The sequence below is a fragment of the Balearica regulorum genome, chromosome 11 (assembly GCF_011004875.1).
Source record: "Balearica regulorum gibbericeps isolate bBalReg1 chromosome 11, bBalReg1.pri, whole genome shotgun sequence".
Classification (NCBI taxonomy): domain Eukaryota; kingdom Metazoa; phylum Chordata; class Aves; order Gruiformes; family Gruidae; genus Balearica; species Balearica regulorum.
In genome coordinates, this window is record NC_046194.1 from 20,352,961 (window position 1) to 20,377,388 (window position 24,428).

At 40.7% G+C, this 24,428-nt stretch overlaps 1 protein-coding gene across 8 annotated transcripts in view; it reads right to left on the bottom strand.

The window, feature by feature from the left end:
* The window catches only part of ACSL4 (acyl-CoA synthetase long chain family member 4), a 58,938-nt gene that overhangs the window by 18,549 nt on the left and 15,961 nt on the right, over nucleotides 1-24,428 (bottom strand). For 3 of the 8 annotated variants that reach the window (XM_075763637.1, XM_075763633.1, XM_075763629.1), the window contains exons 1-2: nucleotides 18,238-18,379; nucleotides 7,216-7,276 (exon numbers count right to left, since the gene is read on the bottom strand). The exons of 2 other annotated variants lie outside the window; for them this stretch is intronic. The gene's annotated coding sequence lies outside the window, so the exon portion shown is untranslated. Of the gene's footprint in view, nucleotides 1-3,212; nucleotides 3,333-7,215; nucleotides 7,277-18,237; nucleotides 18,380-24,428 lie in introns of those variants that run through there. 3 more of the 8 variants (XM_075763630.1, XM_075763631.1, XM_075763634.1) reach the window with 3 other exon arrangements.

Here is a 24,428-nt window from a genome sequence, read left to right on the forward strand (position 1 = left end):
GATGATCTTTGAGGTCCCTTCCAACCCAAACCATTCTGTGATTCTATGATACTCAACTTGCAAAAGTACCTCCGTACCAATTCCATTTGGTTAGAAGCCAAACTTAGCTATTCAAATTACATCTTGTGCCTTCAGTCTCTCATTTAAGTTTAATTAGCCTTTAAGAGAAAGGATGAGATGCAATGTTGACACGGATGCACCATCGAGGATACCTTCAGGGCAAGCCAACTACATATTACTGAAGTATAACAGTTACGCTCTCCGTAAACTTCCTCCTTCCTCACAAATTCACATGAAAAATGTCACTATCAAAATGAAACTGTTACACAATACTAGAAAATTTAGAATATGTAATATTTTATATTGACTTAAAGTTGATTGTTTCTCTTAATTGTGCAATGTAACTAGCCTATCTAGACACTTATCTACTGTTTTGAAAACAGCAGAGCTTCCAGCTCTTGTTGTAGGAAGTGGACATTCCCAGCAACAGCAATCAGTGCGCATCAGGCATGGCTACAGTCTAAGAAAAACAGCCAAACCAAAATAGACGTCGTTTCTCTCCCAGATACCTGTGTTCTCAGCATGTCCAAAGCATTTACCTCAGGTGAATAAGCTTCAAGCAATTTTGAAGCGGTTACTCTCTTGACTAGAGTGCATTTATCATTTGCAATGATATGTTACAGTGTTCCTTTAGAAACCTCACTCATGAGGTAATATTTTCCTTATTACTATTATATGCTGGGTGTTCACAAAAATTCTGTAGTCCAAGCTTACTATAGAAAACAAATAACCTAAGCAAATGCTCATACAAGCACTGACACTGGATTTTACAGACTGCCACAGATGGAAGAGATGTTCTTTGAGTATAAGCTGACTTTGATATCCTCAATTAAAGCTTCAGAGACAGATAATACACAACACTCTATTCTTGTCCTGCAGCCAGGGCCACAGAACAAAGTCTGAAATCAGAGCACAGGATCTGGAACAGAAGAGACACTCCTCTCTCTCTAATTCTTCATGAATTTAACTGAAAATCTAAGAAACAAGTGGCACCTATTATTATTTTTAATACAGAAAAATGCTTTTAAATAGTCACAAAAGCTTGTGAGACTAAGTAAGAGCAAAAGTGTGCGTGAGGAACAGGGAGAGGAAGCAACTGTTCATGGAGGAGGAAATGCCATAATCTTCTCTGCATTTAACTATTCACACAGAACAGAATCCACTTCTCCAACATTTGCACACACAACCAGAATTTCTAAGTGTAACTCAAAACCTGTAGCTAGAAATTTTATCCTAGGCAGTTTAATTTTAATAAGGCAGCAAATTATTATCTTTGCTAGGAAAGGTTTTAATTAGCCCAAGTCCAAAACACTGTGCAGGTTTAATATTGAAAATATATGAGTAACAGTGTTTATTTTCCTTCCTCTTCTGTTAAAAAGCTTGCCAGGGATCCAATTTACTATGTAATAGCACGATTAGAAGAAAACATACTTCTTTTTCAATCTACTTCAAACATGAATTGCAACTTTGAAAACACTTTCTCCTTGTGTTAAGAAAGTCTTCTAGTGTAAAAGATGACATTAGACAGGAACAGGGTGGTATTCTAGTTTGTGAAGAAAAACTGGAATCTGCAAAGCAAGAAGTTGTTCAGTTTAAAAACAACACCGGAGGAAGTCCTGGTTCCTCTGCAACTGAGCTCTTGCCAACTTCAACTGGAGACACAGTTCTGGCTTTAGCATAAGTACTCAGGGTCGAATCCTTTCAGGAAGTTCTGAAATCTTCCAAAACAATCCACTATGAATAAGTAACAACTATTTCTGGAATTTCTCTAGCATTCAGGCAGATCTAAACATTTTGGAAACCACAGTAAGCATTCATAATTTGTAAGTGGAAAGGTGGTTCTACACAGTCAAAAAATCAACGTGATTTGACCTAAATAAGTACGTGGGATGTTAGTTGCAGTCAGATTTTGGAAGGGAATTTAATCAATATCTAGTAGTCCTGAATTTGCTCTAGTACTAGAACTGAAAGAGGCTAGGATTTTGAAAAGAAATTACAGAAAGACTGAGAAATATCGCATTGCCAGGAAAATGCAGCAAGCTTAAATACAATAAACAAATGAGTGCATACCACCAGGCTCTCTACAAATTTTGATTTTTCCAGATTTATACCTGTCACACACAACAACGAGAGAACATTTCTACAGATGAGAAGACTCTGATTAAATAGCAGTAAGAGTTATAGAAGAATCTTGTGGCTTATTACAACTTTCTCAGGGTTAGAAAGCTTGAAAGAAAAATGAAGGGAAATGATTCAGTTTTTACATCGTGTCCGTGTTTTTGTGAAAACAAGCTCTGCCAATATTAATGCAAGTTACTCATGGTAGAGGAAAAAGTACACAAGGTCTGATTTTTGTTCCTTTCTCACAGGCAGATTTCTACATATTTTCCTTTTACACAATTCTGTACGTCAAAGGGCAGTGAAAGCTCCAGAGGTAATCTAATCAACTACCACCAGGTTTCAGAAGTACTTCTGTCCTCTATCAATGCAATAGTAGCTCAAAGCCTGAGAACTTTCAAGAGCTCTTACTACATCTGTGCAGTGTAAATACTGGTACCTATGTCCCAACAAATAGGGAGAGGAGAGGTTGGATATAGTGGATGCTGATGGAAGTCGAGGGTCCCTGTTTAAATATATACAGTCTATTTGAAATAGCAAAAACACAAGTAATATTAGGAAATCTTGTTTCTCTTACTGCAACTTAAAAAGGTATTTAATACAGTGTTTTACTTAGCTACTAAACAAAGATCAGATTTATTTTTGGTTTCAAGAAAAATATTATTGTTGTCCTTTACATTCACTACTTCTGTTTTACTCCCTCAAAACATATATGCACTTAATGTCAATCAGGAAAAAAAAACCCAACAAAACAATTTGTAAGTGTTGAGTGTCATACATCTATTGCTGCAACAACTATTGCAATGGAAACCAGACCAGCCACCATTACCCAGTATTTCTCAATTATCTGAGACTAGTGTGAAACTCTCTCTCCTAATCTTGTAACATAAGGGCAAGCAAATATTTGGTGAAAGGGCAAGAGCTGTTTGTGTGCCCCAAAGGCAGAAAACATAAAAGGCCAAGACAAGATTCCACAACTGAAAACTGTCCATTGAGAATACGCTGAATTGGGAAAGTGTTTCCTCTAGACCCACCTCTTCTACTGCCTCATTAAATTCTATCCAGATTCTGCGCTGGCTCATTCACTCCAGTGCTCGCTCTCTCACAAGCCCGTACTCAGTCTGCACTGGTTCTGCTGTGCTCTGATCGAAAGCCTAGGGCACACACAGTTTCAAGTCAATCCAATGTATGCCACAGTACTGTGAATGCCAGCAGTCACTATAACTAATAGCAAACTCAGATGATTCCACACTTTTTTGTGGTAAAGGAAGAAGGAGTGGCATCCTTACGTTTCATTGGCATTTTAGTTAATGAATGTGGTAAGGACTGATGGCTTGGACAGACAGTATTTCAGAAAGGAATGGAAAAAGAGAAAATCTGCAGCTGAAGAATACTGGTATTACCTCAAAATTCCCCCAACGTTTACACAAGTTACTTCTTTCAGGTAACTTCTTAAGCTATGCCACCATTGCATCTCACTCAGCAAAGTCTGGATTTTGCTTCTGTCTCCTAATTGGAACACATCTGGCAAAGGAGGAATTTACTCAAAGCTGGGTTTCTTAACAGAAGCTGTTTTCTTAACAGAAAATTGAACTACTCAGTTTCCCCTGCATTTTCAGGGCACAATAAAAGTAAATAACTGATGTACAGTGTTTTACAGTCTTTAAAGTCAGATGTAATATTCCTGTTTCTGTGTTACTGTCATTATTAGGAACATATTCATGGACAAGAAGTTATTTAAGAATTAGGGTGCTCATCTCCCCTCATGTTGTTATCCTATGCTTATGATAATAATTTCAACAACCTTTCACAACGTAAGGAAATTAGGACATCAGGTGCTTTTTGTTTTATAAGTAAAGGAGTACAGGAAAATAATCTCCCTGGGTAAAAGTTTTTCAAAATTTATCCAGAGACAATGGATAGGCTTATGCCTGTTGGATAGAACTGCTTCACCAATTCCTGGAATGCATGTGTTCAAGTTCAGACTCTGATGAAGTCATGGTATTAGGGCTGGGTAAATGTCAACGATGTTTACTCAACAAGGCAAAAAAATCATGAATGACATTACCCTAGCTGCATAGATTAAATATTAACACTTATTTCCTGGCCTTAAATCTGGGATGTTACCAAACATCTGTACAGCATGACCTAGGAGGAATTGTATGTACTCTTGTCATGACGCATGAGAAGTAAAATGGCATTTCCCAATAGAAAATAATATTAATCTATTACTACATAAGCACAAAAATTAGGAAAAAGCAAACACCAAATCATTCTTTTTTAGATAGGATTCAGCTAATAGATTCGTCTGAGCAAAGCTTAGTAACATGAACAGAGGAGAGCCAGTCATTAAAAGCTACTTCCTGTATTTATAAATTTCCCAAAACCTAGCAGCATTGCTCTGTAATAACCTTTTTGTGAAAGGAGCAACTCAAACAGTAAAATGTTAAAGTGCGTGAACACAAGTCCAGTCTGGCAGCCAAACATGCGATGTAATGCTTCTCCCTTTTACTGTAGTTACCCTGACAGATTACATACTTCTTTTTAAATGTCTTGCCAACAGCAAGTGGTGTGTAATTCAACAGACTAAAGTTCTAAATATAAATCTGTATTACTTTAGAAGACCTGACTATCTCTTCAAAACTCCATCGTCTCTCATCAGTAGCATTATGTTGCTTTCTTCTCAGACACTGGTCATAATTTAGGTAGTGAAATTAATTGCATACTTTTAAAAAAAAGGGAGGGCGGCGGGGGAGTAAATGCTCCTCCTCATGTACTACATTAGCAGTCTTTTGCCTACCAAAAGGGATTTTTCTAAAGTTCTTAACAGGTTTTTCAAAATTCTGTGAGGACAGTCAACAAGAGGAGCACCAGAGTTGGGAAATACACTTTCCCTTTTCTCTTAGGAGCTCACATCCAAATGGAAATTCCTCCCTTTTTTTGTGACTAAGCAAAAAGAATTAGGCTTTCTTATTTGCAATTTGAAGAAATTCTCTCCTTCCAGATGTTCTGATATCCAGATGACTGGGTGTGCACTTAAAAAATACAAGTTTAAGAGAACTGTTCCCACCCATGGTCATTTGAGAGGGTAGCCCCTGAGATTTCAAGAATGAGTCATCTGTGGTTTTCATTTTCATTGTGTAACTAGTTAAGCTGCAGAGGAAAATGGTTTGAGAGTCAATAAAAATTAGGAGAAAGCATATTTTAATTTTTTGCACAATGACAGTATTTTCCAGTGAAAAAGTGATGATGTCTGTTGTATGTTTAAGGAACTGAATTTTTTTGTGGTCTTAATGCAAAATTTGAGCACAGTCTGTTGCTTGGTTCATGATGAACCTATCCTATCACTTTCTAACCAAACACACCTAGATTCATTTGTAGATTCCTGTCATCTCTAGATATCTATCATTTCTAGATCCACACCTGGAATTCCCAGATAAAGATTTACCTAAGACTTCATACTGCGATGTTTTGATCATTTTAAACTTTTTGTGAGTGAACTTGCTTTCTGCTAGTTTCATGTGCTTTATGATAGACTGAGATATCTGTAGAGTACATTTAATAACATTATTTGGCAACTGAAGTATTAATTTTTATAAGGACGAACTGGAGGTATAGACTGGGGATGAGTTGGACATGGATAATAAAACTTAATGCAGCATATACCAATTTAGAGAAGTTGGGGGTCTTACCGATCAGCAAGGGAGAGAATACTGGTGATGGCATTTTCTACCAGGGAAAGCAATCTTACTGACTTAACTATGTCACAACAGTTCTTTGATTTTATCTGCACTTCAGAGGAATTGAAATGACCAAGGAAATTTCAGTACATTTTCTCCTATAAAGGCAAAGTGCAGACTCAAGTTAGATTTAACAGTTCTAAATACTAATTTGTTCAATCTTCTGAGCAGTGTAACACCACCAAAACAAGGAAAACAATGCAAAAGTAGTCAGAACATGAATACTCATACTAAGACAGGAGAACAAGGTAGGAACTTGCACAATTCTTGAAATTAAAAAAAGACCTCTGAGGCAGTTTTAAACAGCAAAGTTTTGAATTTTACTACCCCCAATACATGTGCACGCACGTTTGTCACACTTCTTTTGCTGACACCAACATGCTCATTTAAGGTGTACAGTTTCAGAGGCAGGCAGCTTTTGATGTTCTTAGTCCAAAATATCCAAGTAGCTTTTGCAAAACATCGGAGAACATAGAGGATTGGGTCACAATATCGCCTGCTCAAAACCTGAGCTGGAAGCAGAGACAGCACAGAGCAAGCCATCTCTGGCCAAGGAGGTGCGTATCCATATTATCAGATGATTGTGCCTGTGCTAATATGTCCTGCCCCTCAGCAAAACATACTAGCACAGGACAGCCATGCACTAGCACAGCCAGTTTCCTGAAAGGAATTTGTTCAAGCCCTGCCAGCTCAGAAGATGTAAAAAAAAAAAAAAAAAGTGTGCGTGACTCTGCAGCAAACCACACAGATAAAACTCAAGTGGCTTGATGGCATGACTTGATATTTAGGTAACTAAACTAGATCCCCTTTAATGCTAATAAAGCAGGAGTCAAAGCAGTAGCAACTGCAGAAGTAAGAAACTGGACAGCATTAGACTAAACAGACAGTAAAGTGGTCTTAGACTTCAATTTTGAAGGAAGCGTGAAGAGGAAACTGACTGTTGACCATGCTTTCAACTTATTTTTAGGAACGTTTTTGTTCTGATAAAGGGATAATCCTTATTATGACACTGTGTATCACAACAGCAATTTATGGTTAGGAGTAAAAAAAGATATAATTTAATTTGTTACCAAATGCAGTGATACTCAAAAAGCTAACATCAGAAAATGTTTCCATTTTCAACTTAAAAATACACAGTTCCTATTCCAAGTCTATCAGTATTTGGACTGATCATTATAGTGATGGTAGGACAAAGATCAATGTTGGAAGGGTTTAGTAAGGGTTATTTAAGTGTCTACTCCCTAGTTATTGTCAGTCTCACTGCTTACTAGCACCAAAAAACCAAGTCACTCTTTACCTTTAATGCAACTGCAATTCAAATGTTTCTAGATAAGTAGGTCGATAAATTCACGAACAATCTAAACAAGAAAAAAAATAAATAGTGACCATTCTAGACATCTCTTAGGTTATAATCATATTTAAACAGACCAATCCAACATTTTCCTGGATTGGTAACATGAGCTTTGTCAGCTGTTTGTTGTCAACACCATTTGTACAACTGCAAAATGCTACCTGCTACTTGAAAACATGGAACAGGCTGATCATGTACTTTACTTTAGGTCAGGGGATACCACTAGAAACTCATTACACTGTCATTTTCAAGTGCTATATTTTCACCTAAATTCTATGTTCTGAGTGCCTTCAGATGTTTGAATGATGTAACATGCTGCCAAACACTGTGCCCAACGAAAAGTTTAAAAATTTACTCTTGGTTAAAACCAGCATTATGACATTAGACTGCTTTTAATAGCCTCAGCTTCAAAGCTTCAGCAACCCAGTATTCAAAGCTTACCTTTTAAAGATAAATCTGCTCTATCTACTAACTAGCCACGTTACAGAAATTTTTTTTTTTTTTTCATTTTCAGCTTTTTAAGGAAAGCTAAACTTAGAAACTAGGAGATAACATGTTACAAATTTATTAAACTGTTTTGTCTGTCTGAGGAATGTGGATGAATTACCTTAGAGAAACCTTATCTACTATGGCCTTTCAGAGAACAAGCTCAAACACCCCCCTTCACATTTACATCCAATGCCTGGGCACAGACCACAACTCAGACAAGTAAGAAAACAAGTGTTAAAACAGTTGCTGTGGTCCTAAAATCTCATACTTTAGGTATAAAGTAGTATTAGCATACACACAAGCTATGTTTGTATCTTATTTCATGCATATACTCCAGAAACAATGATCCAACTGCAATGGAAGCAACCTGTGTATTCGGGTACCAGAGAGAAGGTTTCCCCAAAGCCCGGCTCCTCCTCCCATTAACCCCTGGCCTCTGCTTGCTCATCTCTCTCTCCACACTGTGGTTCAGACTGATTTGGTCCAGATTAAATGAGGATTATTTTCTGAACAACAGTAACTTTTTAAGTGGGTGTAGGCTAGACCTGAATAACTGCAGTATTTTTACATCGGGGAACGGAGGGAGAAGGACCACAAGGCTGGTCACCATCTGATCTTTTTCATTAGGTACTGTGATCTGGAAAGTCTTACACTTAATTTCAGACTGTTCTGTGTATGTGATTATCATTCATCAAACCATCTTTGAGCATTCAAATAACCTGACCTTAGCTCAAGGCTAGAACAAGTTTTTTTTTTCCTTCCGTTCTGTTACGGAAAAATTGCCAGACTGTTTAGCACGCTCTCTTTTTCAGTTGAGTTTTATGGAACTGTAACGTGCACTGCATAGGTATTGTTATTTAAAGGCATACAAGAAAAATATGCCTGAAAGACCCAGCTTTAGTGAAATACTGAAATGCAGCTTCTCTTATATGAACTTGAGCAGCAAGGATAACACATAATTCATGAACGAGCCAGACTGAGTACTGATAATCCCAGAACAGCAAACCGTAGCATATTCATACAAGCAGGATGCTCCCCATGGTTTTCTAAGGCATAGTCTTGCTCTGACCCCTGTTCCAATTCCCACTGTCTCTCCCTGCCTTTTATTGAAGAACAGCAAGCTTAGTTTCACCTTCCAGTTGTTCCTCTTCCCTGTGGCGATACATTTCATAATGAAAGCACTTTTGGCCAAGTCTTTTGAACAGTGGAGCTCATAAAAATACAAAACTATTTGCATGCTTATGAAATAAACAGAGAAGCCATTTTCATAATGAAAATTAAGCACGTCTAACAAAGGCACAAACCCAAGCCTATCCTAAATTTAGATTTGATTATACTGTGTAAATACACAGTATGAATCAGCTGTACATACAGCTGTCTTCATGGAAAGTAATGTGTAAAATGACAAACTAATGGACTACTGTGGACAAACTACTCCATCCTCACTTCCTACTGCTGCAAAAAGGTGCAGACACCACAAACCAAGATCTCTTGCTTCTTTTTCATCTTTCCTTTCTATTCCTGTATTGCTTTGCTGTTATTTGACACTGCTAGCTGCAGATTTCCTGTCTCAACTCTTCCATGTAACCTTCAAAGCTTTGGAAAATACTGTTGTAAAACTACACCTTACCTATGTAGTGTTGTGATTCTTGTGGTGTGTACATTTTCATTGTGGAAAGAAAAACCAAAACAGAAACCAAAAAGTACCAAACCAAGAGATGAGAGAGGTTAGTACCTAAAGGAAGTTTTAAGATATAACACAACTTGAGCAAATTACTTTATTGATTTGACATAAACGTGACCTCAGTGTAATGGAGACTCCAACAGAGAAGTGAAAAAGTGCAACAAGCCTGCTGGTTCTCTGTCAGTGTCTTCAAGTTTAGGTTTGTGACAGGTAACTCAATCCAACTCTGCACTGCAGTGATCCCACTTTGACTGTTCCCTCAGGCTGCAAATCCCGCAGGCAGCCAGTTATACATAGCCTGTAAGTTGGGCCAGTTGTCCGACGTAGCTCCCATTCGGTCACACAGGTGCCAGGGCAAGGGAGGAAGCGGTAACCTTGGTTTAGTTCCACTGACACAGAGTAACTGGTGCCTTTACACTGTAGCTTTGTTAGAACTTTAAACAAGCATAAACCAGAGCTGCTGCTGAAAGAAGTAGCCTCCACCCATTTTTTGCTGTCCCAGTCTGTCCCTTCCCTTTGCCAGGAGCCAGAGTGAGCGAGTGCTGGCTGCAGTTTCTGCAAGTGCGTATGTTCGTGTAAGTGCAGTGTTAGAAAAAACAGCCACCAGAAGCTGTAGCGTGAGAACTAACCTATTTTTATCCTTATTGAAAGCCAAAAAGACCCCAAAACACCCCATTCCCAAACACTGAAATGTCTTATTAAAATTTTATTATAGATTAGTTTTCTATATTCCAAAATAGTATGCATAATTTGTTATTTCTTGAAGGTCAGGAGTTAGTAATCTTGGGAATCCAAAGTGGCTGTACGGTAGAGGAAATAGCTGACTACTGAGTTGACAGTTTGAGCTAGGAAATGAATGCCCTCATTCATAAAATTTTTTTTTGGGGGGGGGGGCGGTTTGCTATGAGCCAACATTCAGTGTGCAGCAATATGTAGTTTCCAGCTCCTCAAACTTCACTAGCATACTTGAAGTAGTGACATTTCGTAGGCTGCTCAGCTCCTCTAGCTTCCACGACAAAACATTTGTCAAGAATGACTCACTGTGTATTCTACTTATTGTGTACTTTAGGTAAACGGAATGTAATAAGATCTTTTCAAAAATTATTGCATGTATAACTACTAGAGAGGAAACAACAAAGTACCTGACAGATTGCTTAGGCAATGTGAAGTGGTTCAGTAAATCTGACCAGTTCCATCAATTCGCTACTTTTTTTTTTTCCCAGCAAGATACTTGCATCCTTTTATCAGCAAGTATCACAATACAGGCACCTTGTAATCTTACCACTAGCTTCACTCAGCCCTGCAGACTCAGCAGGATGGCAGCACTCATTTCAGTGTGGAAAGACTCATTCTGCTGTATTTGCCACCTGCCATAAATACATGCAGAATTGTGAACTGCAACATGGTGTGAAGTTAGATCAAATGGTTTGTAGTACCTGCTCATCTGTAGCCTAACACGACAGATAACGAGCGCTCTTCATATTTCATTGCGTGTGGCAAATCAACAGTGCAGAGCATTACCTGAATACTCGTTATTTGCAGTCTAATGTTTCTTTAAATACAGCTTTCTTAGTAGACTTTTTTGGTTCTAGTTGTAGGGGTGGCTCCTAGTGTACAGAAACATACACAATAAAATGTACAAAATAGCAGCTCATTTAAAATATCAGATCAGACTTGCAGCCAGATGAGCAATCATTACATGAACACAAAAATAAATGTATTTTGGGAAAGTTCTTCTTTTAGCACATACCGTTGTATATGAAGTTTGCTATTGGCCTAAGTAAGCTGGATGTAGAACGAGCAACTCAATTGCTCAGTTTCCAGAAACACGGCATACCTTTAGCTTTCTCTTTAAAGGACCAGCAAGAGGTTGACTTTAGTTTCAGGCTCATCAGTACGCATTATCCCAAACCAAGGAGTGTAGCTCTTATGTTATAGCACAGTGGCCAATATAAAAAATGTGAAGACGGGACTCAGGCGTGTCCACTTGATGCTGTAGAGAGCAGAGCTGCGATCGAACGAGGGAAAGCGGGCGCTCTCGGTGCCTACAGCAGGCTCTTGTGAGGAGCTGCCTGCACTAGGCATATGCTTAGCCCCTCTGGCCATACGGCTGGGGGCCTTTGGGTTCCACAGCAAGAAATGGGCATGTTGGAAAATAATCACAGGAAAAGCTATCAGAATATCAGTATGGCAGTGCTTCTGTCTGTAAAAACATTTGTGCAACTGGGAGACAGTAAGAAAAATTCACTTGCACTAGCAGACTGTTAAAGAAAACCAAACACAAGTGTTAAGTCTGTTCTTACTGCCATACGTAACAAAGATTTTCTGGCAGCTGTGAAAGAAGTGCCTTAGGGCACACGTGTGCTCTGTAGAAACCAGTTATTTGTTTTATATTTCTTTTCCAAGAAACTGTATTGGGAAATAACAGAACAAACACACTTTAACAACTACCGCCACTGAACAGAATTTGTCTTTGCAGTATCACATACTTAATATTATAATTTATTCAGTTCCTCTTTCTGTTAATATTTTTCTACTCCTATGAGCAGGATTTGTGCAAACAAGACGCTTAAGAAGGCTTAAGTGTCACTTACCAAGGAGGACAGTTATTCAATTATGTTATGGGCTACTCTCCATTTCTGACCATGGAGTTGAGTAGGTGTATAGGGGATGTAACAGCTACAGAAGTGTGAAGGGTCTAGTGGGCAGAGGCCTGGCTAAAAATGCAACTATTTGTAAATAGGAGAAAATATGCTGAGAAATAATCGGTGGCACACGCATGCTTGACTTTTTTTTTTATGGGTCAAAAATGGAAATGAAGGTGTTTTGGAGTGCTTGGTCCCCAATAACCCCAGCTGTATTAGCCCGGAGGTGTCAAACCGCACACCGGGATGCAAATGAGCATTACTGCTCACAGGGTCCAGCCCTGCACACACAGTATGCTCATGGACTACCACGGAAGAACAATATTCCATAAGAATCTTACCTAAAGGGACTACCACTACTCAAGTTACTTTACCTAAAGTTACACAGCAAACACACAAACAAGCAGTTTTATAAACTAGACATCTAACTGCAGTAACTATAATTGAAAGAAAACCTCAGTTAAGATGCGTTTCAGAATACACAACTTGTATCTTAAATGTGTAGAACAGTGTTTTAGAACAAACCAATAACCATCCTTTCATGTTACCTGAATCTACTGTTGCATCTCCTAAAATGTAAGTTACATTTATTAAGCATTACTTAAATTTAAGACAGTTAGGTAAAGCACCTAGCTAAGCGGAACAAGGATCAGAGTACACTGTACTAATACTATTGTACTAATACTATTTTCACTTTAAAATGGGTTGCACAATATCAAATAGCTTAAAAAACAGGTCTGCTGTACAGATCTAACAAGTAATTTTGTGAAACATAACCATCAGCTAGATGTTAAGAACATTTTTTTTTTTTACATTGGCTATGCTTATACTAGAACAAAAGCACAATAAGATAGGCTAAACAGATATTTTTAAAATAAATTATACATTTATTATAAATTTAAACATTTTTTAAAGAAATCCTCTGAACACAAGCATTTCTGTAACTGTCTTGGTATGACTCACAATCTTACTTTCTATAGTAAGGAGAGCTAAAACAGAAGACCACTTCAGAGTTATTAAAATAATAATTTAAAAGTCTCTTTAATTAGTACAAGTAATGGAATGTAATGCACTATTTTATGTCTGTCCTTGTCATGTCGACTTGCTTCTCATTTCACAGGCTTTCAAGCATAGGTAGATTTTCTTTTCATTGAGATATACATTAATATTCTAACTGCTATTATACACATATGCTGGAAAACATTCCTGATTATTGGTGTATGGAAATTCAGGCATCTTCCCTGGGCACTAACAAAAGCGATGAGCAAAAATCATGAGATGAGCTGCAGTGTCATCACACAGTTTAAAGTAAACCAGATCTGCATACTGGTATTCTGCTCTGGTTTTTGACGCTTAGCTGCTATTGACTGACCAAAGAATTTATCATAAGAATTAAAAAAAAGAAAGATAAATCTATTGCCCTACAGGCAAGCTACAAGTATGCTTTTAGAAAAAGATGCTCAACTGATGAGGCAGTAACGTACTCTAGGGAATCAATAGTCACATCAATATACAGTGAAGGAAATCCTAGTTCATTAGCTTTGTCCTCACTGAACAACAGTGGTATTCAAGTATCACAGGTTTAAGAGTCTCAGATTTAAAGTGATTACCAAGGATCCACCTTGGATCACTTTAAATCCGAGACTCTTAAATCTGTGATAATTGGTGGATCACTTTATCTCTACCTTGGAGATAAGGATATCTCACCTTAAAGCCCAGTGAACTCCCACCTGCACAATATCCATCGGTTTGGCATTAACTGTACTACAAAAAACATGCAAAATTTAAATACGGGAAAAAAAATATATTCTCAATATCTAGGATTCCTTACAAAACTCTTTACTGAGGTGAAAAGTGCTCTTTGATTTCAATAGAAAGTCCAAGTGCTTAGCTCTATCTGAAGCAAAGAAAGAGGGAAATGTCTGTCACATTACACAGCTATTAATCCAAAAGCAAAGCAAATAAAATGCACGCTGACTTTTTGATGTGGTAGCATTAACTCCAACCTCACTTCCATCATAAGCAACTCACATACACAAACTTTAAAAATCATCCATTGTACTAATTGACATTCTGACAACATGTTGGCTAAAGGAAAACATTTCCCACCCGTTCCAGCCCCATGCCCACAATCACCTTTTCCCTACCTGTTCTGCTCCTCCATTTCCCAAGACTGCCTGTGCTATTTATTTCCTTACTGAAAAATGGTTCAACATGCCTTCTGAGTTTTCTGCTATATTTGGGATCATCTTAAAATGTAAAATAACTCTACGGCCAGTTGTACCAACACGCCTCGCTCACACACACTCCTCATACCTAACCTCTGCAGATCAAGTTCAAGCCAGCACCAAGTTTAGTCCCAACTCAAAAGCTACTATGAGCTGTGGCAGCACAGGTCAAAAGTAGCATGGTAGCCTGAATAGCAGAAAGGCTTCTTATCTAGAACAACAACAGCGGCATAAGGAGTTTCCACCCCCACCATTCATTCCTAACCTCTGTATCATGCACTTGGTCAGGTAAATAATGTTATGCACATCTGGCACATGATTAAAGCCCTATCTTGAGTACACTTTAAAAGTACACTGTATATCGAGTATTAGGTAGGAACGGATCGCCCTAAGAAGTGGGGCAGGCAGAGCAGATCTGCTGTAGTTTATTTAAGTTCTGTCCAATTGTTTCTGTTGATTTTGGCCAAGCGGCTCAATGTGGATCACACTGGGTACCTACTGCAGAAAAGAAAATTGAAACCACATCTTCCAAGCAATTCTGGCAACTGGCCATAACTGCCTTTGTGCAAGTGCAAGTCTTACTCCGTACAGCGTCTTTTAGTTCACATTCGTGTAAAACAAGGGAAGACTTCTTGCAGTTCCAGTGTATCTGGGATTAAGGCAAGGCTCTCCCCGTCCACCACAAACAGCCACCTGTGAGAAAGGGCCTTGGTGCTGGCAGGCTGCATGTCCACCACAGATCATTACCAAAAACCCGTCGCACCACTTGCGGCGCGTGTTCTACTTTCAGCATGATACAAGTTACTCTGAGTGAGTGGCCACGGAAAAAATAACTTGTGCTGCGTTCAGCTTTCATTTTTATGTGCCTGTCTACCGAGTTCAGGATTTTGAGGGAACAGAGTTACTAAGAGTGTCAGCAGATCATGGGCAATCCTAATTTCCCTTCCCAACCAAAATGACGAGGAAAGAAAACAAAAGCAATACCAAAGTATGACTAATTCCTATCCACTGCAAAGCAGAGGTCTACTAGCAGAGGAGAAATACTCTCTTAAGCTTTCCCTTGGGCCCTTCTGTACAGCTAGCCTATTCCACTAAGCACTTTCCAAATGGAAACGTGACAGAGTGATCCCAGGTACTGGGAGACGAGGAGGTAACTTTGAAAGGAGGACGAACACCAAAGCAGTCACTTTCTAGCTGCTGTAGAACGCAGGAAAATTAAACAGGGTTGCCAACTTTTGAGATGTGCCCTCCACAAAAAGGGTGGAGGACGTTGCACCATCTAAGCAACAATCCAATATATGAACAAGTGGAACAAAACTGTAAATTTTGTTCTCGGGAAATTGCTTCCCTCCTTCCATGAAACTTCCTTCTCTCCTGAGAAAATAAATGTCCTGAAGCACAGCAACCATATGCTTAGTTACACATACAATGAAGATTTTCCTTAATAATTAACTCCAACTCTTTTTCAGCTTAAGTAATTCCTTATTAAGAAGTTTTCTTATAAACAAGCACTCATTCATTTGTCCTGTTAACTACCTAACTCTTATTAATCATTAACCTAAATAGATTTTGCATGTTTACTTGGCTCAAGCTACTGTTTAATATTTCATTTGGGTATTAACTTCATTTAAAACAGTGCAATAGGGTGCATCTATTTTACTAGATACATATCTTCATGTCACTTGGAATAGAGTTGTATCTAGTGATTCGTTCAAGAGTGGTTTCTCTAGTTTTATAAAAGGGCTGAAGCATAATCCTTGTGTTAGGAGGAGGTACTGAACACTGGTAATTTATTATGCCGAAAATTTCTACCTGCTGATAAATGTTGGATTATTCAATCAGCAGACAATGGGCAACACTGTCACTTTCTCACACTGTATAAGTTGCAGATAGTGTTCAAGGTAATACATGAGTAAAGTTTGCATGAGATGCAAATACCTGAATAATTAACACATCATGAACACCTTACCGCAGTGGGGTTCCTGAGGGGAAGGTTCTCTTGTGTCTTTCAAGTTTATACAATTCCGTTGTTTAAGACAACAATGAAGGGAACCAGCAAGTACAAAGAAAGGAGAACGAAGTTGAAAATACATTAAATATTTTCTAAAATAGCTTTCATGTAGAAATATTTAAAGCTTACGTAGAACTCTATTAAAACACAAACTTTTCACATCTTGGGGGGAAAAAAAAATAAATCCATGTCTTTAATCATTGCAGTTAGTCTGAGATGACAAATCCAAAAGATTCAAAAAGTAGAACTTAATTGAAAGGAAAAAAAGACCACGTTTCTAATTGCTATTTGTAGGTTTATTTGCTAATTTTTGCACTTCAAATTGGCAAGGCTATAAATGCAAGTTTGTCTAGAATAGTAAATGTCGTATTCGTGTTTTCATGCTACAATAGTCCAAGATGAAGAGAGCAACAAAGGCCAGATATTATCTTTAACCTGACAATCATCTTTTACAACCATTAGGGACTACAGCTGTCCATTTACTTTATATGAAACAACCCTTAACTTACACCAAATTTCTCTGTAACCTCCATCTATGCATATTGAGCATCCTCATTGAAAAAAATAAACCAAATATTAAACAATTATGTTAGGGGGGAAAGGGGTTTAGTACAAAATAGTTCAAAAGTTGCTGTAATTATTTTGTTAAAGCATTAGGTAGAACAGCAGTACTGGGTAAGTGGAGGTCTGTACAGCCCACTGCCCACGAAGTGTCCACGCTCCTCCCGAGGCGGAACACAGCAACATGTATTTGCTTTTCAAATAAGCTTCAAAAATCCACAAAGATATTTTAGAACACCACAAAATGAAACTTATCTCAGGGGAACAGGACAACAAAAATATTCAACCAGTTCCTTGCTTGACTTTAACAAGTGTTTTTATGATGCGAAATAGAAAAAATATGCCTTGTGCGTAGCGCTGAGCAACGAATCACACTTTCCTGGGTTTCTGCGTGTACTACATCAGCATCAGACCATATCCTGAGCCCAACCTCCTTTTCTGCATCTAGAAGGAGGGGGCGGGGGGGCTCTGAGGGAGGAGATAGCACTGTTGATGTACTGGGCAGGCCCACGACAGCCGCTGGGTTCGCAGGAAAGCGGAGCTGAGCAGTCAGGGATGCTGCTAACGCACAGCGAGGAGGAGCAGCCTCCTCTCTCATCGGTTCTCTGGGCAAAAGGCGGGCGAGCAGAGGATGCTGCTGCTGCCGGCCGAGAGCAACAGCGCTTGGCGTTCAGCCCCGAAGGGCTGGGAAAAGGAAGGGGAACCCCGGGAGGAGGCGGCACTGCCCCCAGAGCTGCCCTGAGGCCGGCTCACGGGGAGGGAGGTAGGGAAAGATGCTCCGGCAGGTGGGGAGCGGGGTGTGCCCGGGGCACGGAGAACGCACCGTCCTGCGCGGGTTTATTCTGGGTAGCCAGCCCGGGCGCCCCGCTCTGCACTTCCAGGCAGTCTTTCCAGTGCCCGCCACTTGCTCCCGGGCAGGGACCGGGGTCGGTGCCAGCTCCTGCCCAGGGCCTACCGCGCTCTCCCTCGGGGTGCCGAGCCCGAGCGCATCCTCCCGGCCCAGGCCCCCCCGGGAGCCATGCTCGCGGCTCCGGGGAAGCTGGGAGGGACCTGACCCCACGTAACCTCCCGCTCCTTCCCTCAGCTGACCCGGCTGCCTCCGCCCAGGCGGACAGCGGCCGCGGCCACACCCCCGGCGGGGGCAGAGGAGGGTCCGGAGGGGTCGCGCCAGCCCCGCTCCCAGCTCCCTTCCCCACGCGCAGGGCGACCCTCCCGCCCCTCACCTCGTCCCAGATGCCGCCGAGGGGCAGCGAGGGGACCGGCAGCGAGGGGACCGGCAGCGAGGGGACCCGCCCCGTCGTCCCCCGCCCCGTCGCCGCTCTCGCCGGGCCGTGCCGAGCGCGCACTCACCTCGCCTGGCCGCCTCCTCTCGGCGCTACCGGCGGAGAACGGGGCCCGCGGCTCTACCGGCTGCTAAAATGGCTGAGGGAGCGCGGGGGGAGGAGGGGGAGCGAGGGGAGGAGCGAGCCCCCGCTCCGCCGGCACCGCCGCCCAATCCGTGACGTAGCGCCGCGGAGGAAGGGGCGGGGGCGGGCCCGGAGCGAGGCCGCCGGGGGTCGCGGGTGGGAGCCGGGTGTGAGGCGGGGACGGGCCCCCGGGGCCTCGCCGGTGCCTCTTGCCGTCATGCTCGGCCGGGCCGGGGGACGCACGTCCGGAGGGGTCCCCTCTCCCCAGGGGTGCGCAGCCTGAGGGGGTGTCGCGGGCAACCGGGCTGCCGACGTGACGGGGCAGGGCTGTGTTACACTAGTACCCTGTACTGCCCGGCTGCTCAGTTGTTAGTTTTCCAGTGAGGCTGACAATAGTGTGGGACGGTCAGACCTACGGGCACATGGCAGAAACACTTGGAGCCCCAGCCCCAGACGCTCTCCCCGCTGTTGGTGGCAGGCTGGAACTGGGAGCTGTAAAGCCGCTCGCCCGAATCTTTCAGGCTGGAGCGGACATCACCGAGCTTTGGTACCCAGTTTTGCCTCCTCGCAATTCTGGAAAGCACCGAGCTGAGCTGGAGGCCCCTGTCTTCTTTGAACACAAGAAATGGGTTGCAGCAGCAGCCCCTACGAGAGCAACTGGGATTACTCACAATGTGGTTCAAAAAGCCAGAGGCCACAAATATCCCTATGATTCATACAAGAGTTTGCCAGATGGTTTTATATGTTTTGGAGTCTGAGGTTTCATCAGAACTAGCACAAAGTAACTAACTTTTGACAAGACACGTGGTTGCTTCTTAACGTATAAAGAAAGAGAAAACATTTCATGCTCGGTCTATGCTGAGCAGAAGTCCAGCGCAATCCTCCCCCACCCCATATGGAGCAGGACAGGGTGTGAAAAAAGCAAAATTATAAACCAAGCCATAGCTATATTTGGTAACAAGAGTTTGTTCCTATAAAAGACACCACCTTGCAGGAGGGTAAAATGTTCTGGCAAAAACTGAACACGCAATGTGGATGTTATATTTAATAGTTCTCATTCTTAGAGGAGCAAAAAGTACATCACTTCCTGAACTGAGTCACTGTGTGGTTTTTGCTTTGTTTGGGCCATATGAATTTTAGGTCAGTCCGTTATTACTCTCACTTTGTTCTAATTTGTTTCAAACCCCATTGTTTTGCCTAATGTCAAATCGTCACTAGTGAGAGGGCCTGGATTGTACAAGATGCCCGAAGGCACATCTGTTTTATACAGACTAAATATTTTTTTTGATCTAAGCTCCCTGTATTTAGGAAAGGTTAGGCAAACAAACTTGCTACAATTTTTTTTTTCCAATTAAAAACCTGACACATTAGTCTATGTTCTAAATCTTTCTCATAAACAGTAAATGTGTAAGCGAGTATATTTGTAATTTGTTCCAACTATTTTATACTTCCTATAGTCTTAAGCTTTGAATTAACTGAGCTTGGATTTAGCGTGATGTATCTTCCTAGTGGGTAAGGAAGCGTCTTGTGCGTAAGGCAGCTAGAGCACTGGAATGGCCACAGTGGGTCGGAACAACGACCGGATTAGCACTGTACGCTGTTTCAATGGTGGCTGGTCATCTCCTGGGAAGATAACAAATTCTGCAGCTCAGAGACTTTGAGCTAAATGTAATCTATTTCTGCTCTTGATAGACAAATTAATGGAAGAAAAATCCAATTGCTTTCTTAATATAAGCTTCTGGCATCTACAGCTTGATGTAGTTCCACCGTTTAACTTCATGCTGTGTGAAAATCACTTCTGTACGTTTTGAGCCTTCTGATACTTCCATTTGATGTCCCTTGAGTTTTGCGTTAATTAACCATGAATTATCATTCTCTCTTAACTGTCTCCATGCCACTCCTTGTTTTATAGATTTGTATCACAGATTCCTTGCACTATTACCTCATTCATCTCTCTTCTAGTCTAATGTTTTCCAGGTGCAGTTTCATAGTACCTCAAACAAATTTAAGTTGGAGCTTCCATCTCTTTACCTCAGACTGCATGTTCTTGCTCCCACACGGATCTCAAATGCTCCAGGTTGTGTAGTCCTACTTAGTGTAACTCTTCCCTCACCTCTTCCTTTATGGCCTCCCTATTGGAAACCCCCTCATCAACCTCTTCTTGGCCCTGGACATGCTGGCCCTGTGTGCCACAGCAAGAAGCTCAGCGGGGAATCCTGGTGCCTGCGGGGCTTGTCCACTCATGTCCCCAAGCCAGGCACCGCTGAATGCCATCCAGGTTCAGCGGCATAGTTGGGGGTGCTCAACAAAATCCTTTGTCTGTTTCAGAAGGATGAACATTTAAGTCAAATTAATGATTTCAGCAAAGTTGGAAACAAATTTTGGTTAATTACAATCTAAGGAAAAAATATAACCTGTCAGGTTATACTTACAGTAATGAGTCCTGAAGTTAAACTTACTAAAGAGAGGGTATCCGAGTGAAGAGTCAAAAGTACCTTGTGTTGTGAAGGCTTTAGAAACAGCATTAAAGAGAAACCTTTCCTGTAGCTACAGGTATGCAAATGCCTAACTGAATTTACTGCTGTAGCAGTTGCTCTTTTATTTGTCATAAGAAATAGTTACGTTTCAAATAGTGCTTTGAAAGCTTTCAAACATTCTTTTTTGAAAGCAAAGCAGAAACAGATTTATTTGCTCTTTATGAATGAAGTTATGGTCAACTAGCAATACCCTGAGGATAAGTGGAATACTTCCAAAGGCTTCAAAACAGGTAGCTAAGAAAAACAAGCCTATTGTCAGGAGCTCAGAAACGCCTTTGCAAACATTTTAGGAGTCCACAAACAAAACTTAAAACTGCCTTTATGTAACAGTATGTCACACTACCTTTAAAACCAAATCTGACTGAAAGGATTCTTGTTTTCTCTCATGTTGCAACTGCTTTCTATCTTTCCAGTAAGAAAAACCCAACAATCCCAACTGTTCTGTACCGACACGAATTTTCATCCTTATCACAGAGGTCAAAAAGAAGCAGCAGAAAGGTCTGTTGGGGAGAGACTAAAGCCAGTCTAGAAGGTCTCTGTTTTTCACCCATGATTCAGGGCAAGCGAGAAACAGTCAACAGCTTCTCACCTCATTCCTGATATCAGCAAAGGGATTGCATAACGTTAGTGCTTTTAATCTAAGTAGTAAATCAATATTTGGAACCTTGTGGGTTGTTTATTTATATTAGGAGCAGTGACTGGTGAAATTAACTATTTCTTTGACGCAATCCTGCTTCTTCACAGAGTGTATAGTTACAAACAAAACAACAGAAAACAAATTTTGTACATGAACTTTGCTATTCTGTAGGAAGCGCTCTCCAAAAAAAGTTGCCTCAGTTTTATCTCAGGCTGGTAAAGCTTTAATGTGTTCCTTTTTCTTTTTCTTTTTTCTTTTTTTTTTAAATTGTATTTCTGCTTCTTCTCAATAAACTTAGACCACATCATAAAAACAAAGCTGAAGCATGTTAGACCTCCACATTAACTCTGCTCACCAGGAGTAACATACTTTTGTTCACGCGACATCTTTTTAAACTGACTTTCAGGTTTTAAAAGAAAACACAAGAAGAGACAGATAGCGGCCAGTCGTACACATTTGGTGGCACGAAGGATTACTGAGCTCTCTAAAGAAGTTGCATTTCAAGGAGGAATTCAAGTAGGGGAGATTTGAGGGATGGCTTATTCAATAAAGGACAGTGTTTTAAGAGAAGGGGTCTACTTCCAAATGAATGAATTGCTTTGTTCTTTGATGCTTTTTGTTCCATTCCCTTCTTACTCTTATACATGAAATCAAATCGGAAAATTATCTGCGAATCTGTTTAGAACAGTTGCCATAAAATAACCAATTTCTGTATTTTACATAAAGAATAAAAAATCTATATCACATCTAGTATCTACAGCCAACATAGTGGGCCTTTTGGGGAAGGAGCAGGGGAAGGTAGAGACAAAGTTTGATAGGTCTTTGAACTAAAAACCTTTAATCCATTTTGATACCCTGATCTACACAGATATGACTTCTCATTCTGAGTCATTAGGTAGAAGAATGTACAGCAACTTGCAAGAGTTGAACATATACTTGCATTACGTAATTAAATCTTTGTTTTAAGCCATATTCCGTGCATGAAACAGAAACATGTACCTGCTTGCAGACATAACATTTGGATTCTGTAAAAATATCACCATTACCTGCTCGGATCTGTGCAGAGTTTAGAGCTACTTTCTTTTCCAGAGGCTCGACAGTAACTTTCTGCCTGCTTAGGCAGCAAGAGAAACAACTTATTGTAGTACTATCCAGTTACCTATTATGCCCCACAACACCTAAATATCTGCAGCATTTTAGAGACTGTGATATACTCAATTAATTGATCAGGCATAGGGGGCTGCACTATATATCAGTATGTACAGCCCCAGAGGCTGCATGATACCGTAGCTATGATAGCAAACACAGTCCTGGTTTTGCCCTTGAATTTTGATTCATCCAGGTGGGCACCTGGTTGTTTAATGATCCTGGGTCAAATCAGCACTTCATAGACAGTACCATTGAGACTGGTAGGTTTGCACACTACCTAAAGTCAAAGGAGAATGCAGTTTTAACCTTGTCTTACTGTACACTTTACGACAAAACTGAAAAGCCCCATGAGGAGCAAAGCTTTAGTGTATCAGATCCTAAACAGGATGCTGTAGGGACTTGGAAATCCTGACTGAAGTATATACATTTTAAAAAAGGAAAGTAGTATTGCCAGAGATATTTCTGAGCTATACCACAATAAATCTAGGGAAAGATTTGGCACTCTAAATTTAATTTTGTTGGTGCAAGGAGTTATATATCTTAATAGTAGAACATGAGCAACTGTACAATCATTAGATCGCTGTATAAAACAAAGTCCCTAAAAATGATTTTCTGGACTTTAGAGGGAACTTTGAACAGTCATTACAAGGATGACTTCAAGTAGTGTTCACATAATAAAATGTATTTTAGTGCTGCCTAGAGACGTTCAAAAGAAAGAAAATAAAATGCTATAAAAATGAAATGTTTTCTTACTTTTTCATAAGATCCAGTCTAAAGTGCACAACTACAGTTAGCAATAGCCACAACAGGCCAGCCCTACTCTAAAGAGCCCGTTAGATTAGGATAGATTATAGCTAAAAATATGGCTAAATAATTGTCATCTTCCAGTCTATTCCACACTCTTCTCATCAGGATCTCTCGAGTCTTACAGTTTGCTTTAAGGGAATTATAACACTTTAAACACGATGGTGCCCTGATTTAGTATGAAACCATCTGGGGAATTCATTAGAGCAAAGACTAAAATTCAGTGAGGACCTTGACCTCAATAGTTTTTCTATTTACATATGCCACTGTAGAAGTTTGTCCTGACAGAAACAGCAAGGCCAACCTCCTACTTGATACTTTTTTTCCACAATTAAATTTTTATTTAGAACCTAGATGGCAAAAAAAATATTACTTGTTCAGCTTAACTTTGTTCCAATTGAGCTCAATTTTTATAAAAATATGATACTTGATTAAAAAAATAACACAAGTCCTAGTCATGTACACCTGTGGGCCCGCTGCCACTTCAAGGTCCCAGTTGACTGAAGCTTAGCAAACGTGATGCCCATCTACAGGAAGGGTCAGGAGGATCTGGGGAACTACAGGCCTGTCAGTCTGACCTTGGTGCCAGGGAAGATTATGGAGCAGATCACCTTGAGTGCCATCATACGGCACGTACAGGACAACCGGGTGATCAGGCCTGGTCAGCGTGCATTTATGAAAGGCAGGTCCTGCTTGACCAACCTGATCTCCTTCTATGACAAGGTGACCTGCTTAGCGGATGAGGGAAAGGCTGTGGATGTTGTCTGTCTGGACTTTAGTAAAGCCTTTGACACTGTCTCCCACATCGCTCTCCTGGAGAAACTGGCTGCTCACGGCTTGGACGGGCGTACTCTTCGCTGGGTGAAAACCTGGCTGGGTGGCCAGGCCCAAAGAGTTGTGGTGAATGGAGTTAAATCCAGCTGGCGGCCGCTCACAAGTGGCGTTCCCCAGGGCTCAGTGCTGGGGCTGGTTCTCTTTAATCTCTTTATCAGTGATCTGGACGAGGGA